Source organism: Electrophorus electricus, chromosome 13 (genome assembly GCF_013358815.1).
Source record: "Electrophorus electricus isolate fEleEle1 chromosome 13, fEleEle1.pri, whole genome shotgun sequence".
NCBI lineage: Eukaryota > Metazoa > Chordata > Actinopteri > Gymnotiformes > Gymnotidae > Electrophorus > Electrophorus electricus.
This window is the reverse complement of record NC_049547.1, coordinates 17880825-17889923: the sequence shown is the minus strand read 5'-3', so window position 1 is coordinate 17889923 and position 9099 is coordinate 17880825. Positions and strand designations below refer to the sequence as shown.

General features: G+C 39.7%; 1 long non-coding RNA gene across 1 annotated transcript; it reads right to left on the bottom strand.

Annotated features, from left to right (window-relative positions):
- Positions 1–394: 394 nt before the first annotated feature.
- LOC113571091 lies at positions 395–5398 on the bottom strand. Its single transcript, XR_003409960.2, has 3 exons — positions 5336–5398; positions 731–859; positions 395–578 (listed from the first exon to the last, which is right to left on the bottom strand). It is a non-coding gene; the product is annotated as an uncharacterized LOC113571091 (long non-coding RNA).
- Positions 5399–9099: the final 3701 nt, after the last annotated feature.

Genomic DNA, 9099 nt, shown 5'->3' with positions numbered 1-9099 from the left:
ATGTTGCTTGGCTTAGCGGTTTTCAATCTGGTGAAAGCTGTGGTCCCATGGGAAATTCGACAAAGCCATCAAGCAAGATGGTTTCTGGTTCAGAACCCAGAGCTGGTAAAATGGAAGGGTTTGGAGTGCCGTTTGATGGTGTGAGGGAACAAATGATCTTCTTCGCTGATTTGATGAAGAAGCAACAGAAAAAAGCATGGTCGAAGTCCTCTGCATTATGAAATGTTTGATTTCGATTGTGGCTACGATGCAATGTTTTTTATGCACTGACATTTTTTTTTATGCACTGGCAACTGTAGAGGGGAATAAACAAACAACCTAACCTTTTACTCATACATGAACCACTACTTAACGGGTCCAGCTAAGACACCTCAGCATGGCTAGATGTCTAATCTTCAGAGCTGCTCGGACATCTCTAATGATCCAATGTAAAGCTGCTGAAAGTGCTGTGTCTGCAGAAACAGGAAACAGGAGACACACATAGGCACAACAGTGCTGTGTGTTGCAGTCGAAACGCCTGTTCTGTAGTCCCAGGGCACCTTTATCTTAACACGATCAGTGACACACTGTACGTATCACTGTAAAAAAAAAAAAGAAAAAAAAAAGGAAAACAGCTGAGAAAAATCACTTTAGATTTGATGTTTTACAAAAATCATTGTAGAATTGTTTTTGTTGTTCATCCTCACAAAAAATGAACGTGCTTTAAAAATAAACATAAATGTAAACTTACCATCCTTATGAAGTCTTCACCACAAGTACGTTCTGCTGACGTGTGCATTGGCTGGGTGACACTGACCTGAAGAGCACAAGTATCTGAGTTCAGGCTGTGTTTCCTGTCGGACACTGAGGCCCTTCGGTCCTGTGTGCAGGGGATGAGAGTGAAAGTTTAATGGGTAAAAGAGTTAAGAAAGCAAAGGGTCTGGAAGAAAGCTTTCCTTTGTGCTCCAGAGAACGTTTGGCCTCGACCAATCCCGAGCTCCTCCCTCCTCTCTACCTCTGTAGAGCCAGGCTCCCGACCGCAAGGTCCAAGGGGATACAGGCACTGTAATTCCATACAAGCTAAACATGCTCAACTTCTGTTTCCATTTTCAGGCTAAGGTAAAAGCAACCCCTCCCCCATGAAGAAGCCCTTTGTTTGACAAGCATCTCTCTTAGAACAGAAAAGCTGGTAGCCAGTCTCATTTGCGCATCCGCATTTGAATGTACGTGGTGGGTCTTTTTTTAGGATCTGTGCACACCCTTTGAGCAATAAATTTAGAGATATAGACAAGAGGTGCATGGATTTAATAGACAAAGGAGTGTAATGGGAGTGAGTTATCACTCTCTGGGGGAGAAGGGAGGGATTCGGAGGACGACTACTCCACGCTCATACGTGTTTTCATTAGTCTGCGTGTAGTGCAGGATCCGCCATGGACTATGACAGCACAGTCCTGAACAGCCGGGGGAACCTGTGTCAATCACAGGGAAAACATTTTACTGTCCACAGAAAATCAATCATTTGTGGCTAGCGTTGGGTTGGTTGCGTGCCCACATACCGCAGGCCTGACTCTCGGATAGGAGGAGGTCTGAAACAATTATACTGCATTTAAGAACTTTTCCAAATTTTAGGTCCAGTGTTTAAAATGATATCAACATTGATTATTTTCCCATTTGATCAACGGTTTGTTATCAGATATGGTGTATGTTCCATTGCTGCAGTTTAGGGGAGAACACACAAGAATTAAATCTAATCTCCCTAATTTGAGCTGCTATTCAAAAATGTGACCACAAGCAGCTTTTGACTGAATAAGAAAAAAGAAAACCTCTGGCCGATAAAGTTATAGCATTCTCTACACATCAGATCAACTCAAAGTTTCTAATTCCCAAGGACTGCAGTGGAATCCTAGCCAATTTTAGAGTGTAAAACACCGTTATCTGTTTTCAATTAATTTCAGACTGGGAAACACTCCAGCTATATGAAAACATTTTACATATTGTGATCGAGGCCCGTTGTGAATCATGGTGTGTGTATATCGTGATTAATGATGCAAAGAGCAGTTCGCTATGTGCCACAGTATCTGTGAAAGAACCCAGTTGAATAGCTCCTCCACTAACACGGCCAGGAAAGAAACACCATCTGGGAAAAATGTGAGTTTTTTTTTTTTTTTGATATGCGTATTGATTAGTAAAATTAAATCTCAGTTCTAGAATAGGGCACTCACTGCTCGTTGGGCTGATGTGACAGTAAACAACCTTTCCCATAGCTCCAGTTCACATGCTGCTCTTCTCATCACCCAAAAAGCAGAGTTACTTCATCACTTAAATGTCTAAAGCTTTTTGGGTGGTGCTGATGGGGGTAGTTAATGATTTTTCTGCCGTGTTAAACTTTCAGTCTGGTCTTAGTTCATCTGCATAAACACCACAGTGTGATTATCTTCAGTCTGTGACATCATTCATTCTGTGATGTCATTCAGCATGTGACATCATGCCATGCTCGTGTTTGTGCCTCACTGAAGCAGCTTTCATTTACATGAGGAGTTTATAGTTTGGCACAGACATTTCATCTTAAAAGGCACTGTTTGTCTACAGCTGTTTCAGTGCTTTCTACTGCGCCACATTATGAGCAAGCATTAAACTTGGATGAGCATTCCTGAGTCTGTTGGGTGCTGTATCAAGGCAGTGCTAAGTCAAAAGAAACAGCCATGTTAATTCATTTTCCATATATAAACAAACAAACAAACAAATGACCAGCCAACCCCTATCTTAACCTAACATAATTTAGTTTCAAGCCATTATACCTTTTTGTATAAAGTTAAAGCAGCTTGTTAAATAAATGAATAAGTTCCCTATACATTAACCACGTTTGTGCTCGGCTCATTTGAAACTTTAACAGTAAGCCACAATGATGAATGTAAAGGTTGCTGTGAAGACACTAAGAACGTGGAACCTTCCAAAGCTGCACTTTGAGCCAGTCCTTTGGGCGATCAATCAAAAGCAGGCATGCATGCCCAAAGCCCATCTTCTTTAACCTCACTACCCCAGAGAATACAAATACAATCTGAGGTGTCCAAATAGAGAATGAACTGATCTAGAGAGAATAAACAGAACTGTGATGTCTTCTTTGTGGTCAGACCACTATCTTGTGAAAGTTCACGGCTAAATTAGGGGATTTTCAACACAGCACTAAAGAGAGACCAAAATGAGCCCACTGAGTGATATTTACTGGCCAACAAGAGTGACAAAATTATTTTTTTGTGGAAAAGACTTGCCAAATCATCCAGGAATTGTTGTTTTTAGGACTAATTGATGAAAGAGGCTGATGTTTTTGTAGCTACACAAAAAAGAAACACACAAACACACAAAAAAGTTGAATTATTATTGTTCAGCCTTTTGTTAAAAAAATTGTTGTCTGAAAAGGTTTGGAAAAACATCTTATATCTTAGATATCTTAATGATCTTATTTTGCAATTCATTTAAATATCAGGCTAACTAACTCAATCATTCCAACACCATAAATCTGCAGATTTGAATACAACTGGCCTGGATAGAAATACAGAAATAGTCATACAAAGTCAAAGCCAATAGCCTACCATGTGCTGAATAGAGTTTGGAGCTACAGGGAAATGATGTAGAAAGCTGAATTTGGTTTACCCAAGCTGAGCTGATGTCACTGCGCTGGGATATGGCCTAAGTGTAAACACACTACTAGAGATCCTACCAGACCTGAGATTCATACCAAACTCTTCTTACTTCCCCATTAGACCAAATGACAGCCAATGGTAGCAAAGGAAACCTATTCAGATCTCATCTAATTCACATACCATTCAACCAAAAGGCCCATACTGCTCTGCTACAAGGGGATCTGACTCAGATGAAGCTGGCTGCATTACGCATAATCATCCACACAAAAAAGCCATCTCATTTGACATTATGTTTTGAGTAAGGGATTGGAAATGTGGACTAGAGAAGTAACCAAAGTGAAACACTAGCACATTCTGAGGGTTTAAAAGTTGCATATCAACAGGACAGACTATTTCAAACAAGTTCAGATAGAATTTGAAATGCAGTGTGAGCAGAAGAAACCGGAAAAAAGCAAATGAAAAAATGAGACGCTGAAATTACAGACTCTTTTTAGTCCAACCTGTCATGTCATCTGTTAGCAGTTAAAGCTGCTTACCTCGAGGTGAACAGAGCCCTAAAAGAAGACATACTATCGTCCGACACAAGACTAAACACTGAGGGGAAAAAATATACCTTCATCCCAATGTCTCGAGCAGGTTCATGATACAGTAGTGAAGACTACATAGTACATAAGGCACATAGAGAATTGGATCAGTGTACTAACCACATACATACAGGCCCGACAGATTGCGGTTAATGATCATGTTAATTTAGTTTTAGAATTTTCCCTGTGGTAGCTTAAACAATTACTGACTGCTGATGTATTCATTGCAATTAGTTTATCTTAGATAGCCCATTATAGCACTAGAGGTTCACACAGGTATAAAAAACTGAAATTTACAGGAACATTTTATCTGGTTCCTACATCAGCAACCCACGTATTGACATAAAACAGTCTAATATTTATTAGTGTTAAGAATCCTTGTTTGCTTGCTGCATTAGCAGTGGTTCCAAGATTCCTAGCGAGCAGCTCCTAAGCTCTTCAGTAGGAGAAGCTAAGAACCTGCTCAGTAAACCCAGCAGGGACCACACTGAATGCTTTTCATGTCTCCATGGCTGGAAAACAGGTCTCCAGAGCTTCCGGCTCTCAGTCAGACTCCCAGTTAATGACACCATCAGCTGTTTGATCCAGGTACAAGTTAAAAGCTGACAAAAAGTTTTGTTCAGAAGGATTTAACGTGGCTCTTTAATTAGAAACCAGGAGAACATTTCCAATACGGGCGCTTCAAAGAGGTGATACTAGAGGCTAAACTGAGATGTGTGTGTGTATATATATATATATATATATATGTGTGTGTGTGTGTGCATGTGTGTGTGTGTGTGTGTGTGTGTGTGTGTGTGTGCGTGCACCTATGCATGTGTGACTACTCTTTGATCTGTGTGGTGGTAGGTGGTGACATATCTGACATTTACAGAAGGATTTCAAAACCTTTGGTTATCCGATCATAAGGCACAGAAGGCTATTGTATACTTGCTCCCAAGTTAGAAGAGATGAGTGGCTTGGATAAAGAAAGGCAAAGTTGCGAAGAATGAAAATCATGACAGGGGGCAGGGCTTGGTAAAAGTGAGTGAATGACCAGACTATCAGATATCCAAGGCACAAACATTTCTGATAGCACATTCCAGAAATAATGGAGTACAATGCACACGTGAGTACATATGTGCATGCGCATACCTCACAAATATTGATCAGAAGAGATCCCATGTCCCCCTTTTCTCTGACGACTGCAATCCAGAAACCATGTCCCCTGTTTTCCAGCTAACCTAAAATAAGAGCTCTGCTCCTAATCAGGAACAAAACCTTATCTGGTTTTATCAGCTAGTTTGGGCTCCAGGCCAGGAGTGTGTACACACATCCAGAGGGCCTCACTCTGGAGGCCCCTCGGGGCTTTGATTGGTTCCAGATGGAGGTTATGCTGCCTTATGAAAACAAGTCCTATGCTATGGCCTTGATCTCTTGGTTCTCTTAGTGAGAACTGGTGGAGGAGGTCCTCTAACCAGGCTGTAGATACAGTGATAGATACAGTTTGAGGACCACAGACATGCTGCCCATCAGCTAAACCCAACGGCAGCATCTGCATTCAAAGCATTCTGCACTGTAACAGATTTTAGCATTATGAATGATAGCTTGAAAATGTTGTTAATGTGATGTCAGGAACCTCAAGTAGTTTGAGATTATGAGAATGTATTATGTAGCCACACATCATGATATTAATAGTCATTTACTGTCGACATCCAAAGAGGTAATCTAAACCTTATTTTTAAACCTCAACATCATTAAATATGGGTCAAACCATGCATGCCAGCAAGCAGAGTGGAGCCTACAAAGCAGAGTGGAGCTTATGGAAAATGAGAGACCTACATTGCTCAAGTTTTTTGCTTTGCCTTTTTGGGAATCTTCCTCAGAATCCAATGCATAAACACTGAGTGCTGGAGTAACTGCAGAATTGAGTTTCATAGTCCTTAACGTAATCTCCTCTCACCCCTCCAAACAGTTACAGCTAATTGTCTCAGCATGTTTGCAGAGCACTAGGGAAACTCCTCCATCCCAAAGGTCAACAAACTCTCCTGACAAGAAAGAGGTGGCAATAATTCAAATAATCAAAAACCCAATACCTCCAGTTAATCAGTTTCCATTTATTCATATCTGACATCTACATTTATTCATATCTGACATTTCCTGTAGTAATGACCTATTTCCGCTCTTGAGAACCAGATCGGGGGGATTTATTGACCACACAAGTTAACTTTAGTCTTAATCTGATATGAAGTGCTAAGTAAGGAACAAGCTATCCTGCTGCTTAAAGGGACATTACAGCTATAAGAGATGTTTTCTTTACACTGCTGTCTCCATGACAGGTACAGCAGGAAAATGCAATCACAGTAAACATGCTACAAGTAAAATTGAAAATTTGGCTGATTTCACACTGTGGCAGTGAGGTGAGTCCCTCACCCTCGTATGTGAAGTTGATGCACCCCCTAATGTGAACATGCCCTAGGCACAAACATGCTTTTGAGTGCCTCATCATCACCTCGTCTGCTGTGAGAATAATGGGCTCAGGAAGTTTTGGATGTGATTGGTAGTTTTCTGGGGCTTGCCTGTTCAGCAAACTAAGAGTCAAGAGGCTTTTTCACACCCCCATCCATTCCTTGTACTAGCCTGAGGGATGAAGAGGAGGATGCTGTGCTACTCACACAAAGGCCTTTACAGTCCAGTGTGTCATCTCACTAACGTCTGCTTTACAGTCTAGTATGTCATCTCATTAACATCTGCTTTATAGTACAGTGCGTCATCTCACTCATGTCTGCTTTACAGTCCAGTGTGTCATCTCACTAACATCTGCTTCATAGGACAATGCGTCACCTCACTAATGTCTGTTTTACAGTCCACTATGTCATCTCACTAACATCTGCTTTACAGTCCAGTGTGTCATCTCACTAACATCTGCTTTATAGGATAATGCGTCACCTCACTAATGTCTGCTTTACAGTCCAGTGTGTCAACTCACTAACATCTGCTTTACAGTCTAGTGTGTCATCTCACTAACATCAAAGGGTTTCTGATAATACACTAATATTTTGGCGGCACACACACACACACACACACACACACACACACACACACACACACACATACACACACACACACACACACACACACACACACACACATATATATATATATATATATATATATTCTGCACTGGCTCAAGTTATTTGTGTAATACTAAACTAAAACAACTATAATTGTTTAAATTTAAAATGAAGAATTCCGCAGGGATAAGAAATTCAAGCGGACATTTCATGCGCATGGTTTATGGGATATCGCAGCTGACATTCTTTTCTTTTCTTTCTTTTCTTTCTTTCTTACTGAAGTACTGCCTTGCCAACAATTCAACATTATCAGTTCAAAGCATTTACAAATGACCTCACATTGTTTTACTCCATTTCAGAAATAATATACACACAGTCACACACACACACACTCACCTCTGACACCCACTCTTCTGGTAAATCGTACTGCACTGATGACACAATGACTCCTCAATGACACAATGACTCCTCACGTAAACTCTATTTGGTCATTAGCTCTTAAAGACAGACATACACACAGATAGATAGAGAGAGAGAGAGAGAGAGAGAGAGAGAGAGAGAGAGAGAGAGAGAGACAGAGAGAGAGAGAGAGAGACAGAGAGAGAGAGAGAGTGAGAGAGAGAAATCTGGTTCCTACTTTCTTTCGTTTAAGTGTAATGTAAACACAGTCCTGGAAGCAGAGGCGGAATGGATTATAATGGATCATAGAGTAGATGGCCTCACTATTGGACTCAACTCTTGCTTATTGATCCTGTAAGATCTGTGGAGTTTGGAGTTGTATGGCATAACGCCTATAGACTTCCAACTTTCTAGTTGTTTTAGTGGTTATGAGCCAAGCAGCTATGAGACACAAACTTCCAAGTTTTTTAATCTAACAAGGACACAAAAGTGCAATCAGTTTTTCATGGAATGAAATGTACAAGTTTCATTGGTTAAGTAATGCTATAACATATATATATATATATATATATATATATATATATATATATATATATATATATATATATATATATATACTAACAACTACTTCTACTACAAACTACTGATGAACATTTAGGAGATGGTTAAGAGACGTTTATAAACTGTGCATAATAAACATGTTTCTAATGAAGTGACTGGTGAACATAGACATGTGGAAAACCGGGCTAAAGGTGTCTGTCTGAACTAATGCTATTCTAAAAACACACAGGATTTTGAATTTGTTGAACTTTAAATTTTACACAATTTAACACAATTTAAAACACAGACTATAACACACTGGTGATGCTGGTGAAAGTTTATGATAATGAAAAGTCTCAACAATTTTTTCAGAATGTAGGATAATGAATAATAATACTATTACATTAAATGCCCAATCTACCTGAGCAGAACAACAATTATTAACATGAACTCAAAAGCTGAGCTAGAAAATGGAGAAACTTCCAAACAGCAATCTAAAGGATTAGCTTTCTGTTTAAGGAGTATCTCTGTTAATAGACTTTAATTTATGGACTGCAACCAGATGGCTGCTGGATTTTCTGGACATGCACAGAGTTGTGATGGGTTTGCTTGGGAAAAATTGGCTTCGACCAGCTGTTTAACTCTGTTAGACCAGCAATTTAAACTGTTCTCAGATGTCACCTGTGCCGAGCAAGATGTTTAGACTGGATGGACTAACCAAGATAAGTAACTATTCATAGGATTTTCATGCAACCAGGTCACTGAATTGTCTAGTAATAGGTAGGTTTTGTTTTGTTTTTTGTTTTTTTTTTTGCAATATTAGTCATTTTAATAAATTACTTAAAAAACCTGTTATTACAGGAACTAAACATATATTTATAGAAGGCCTGGGTGTATCCTGGTGTA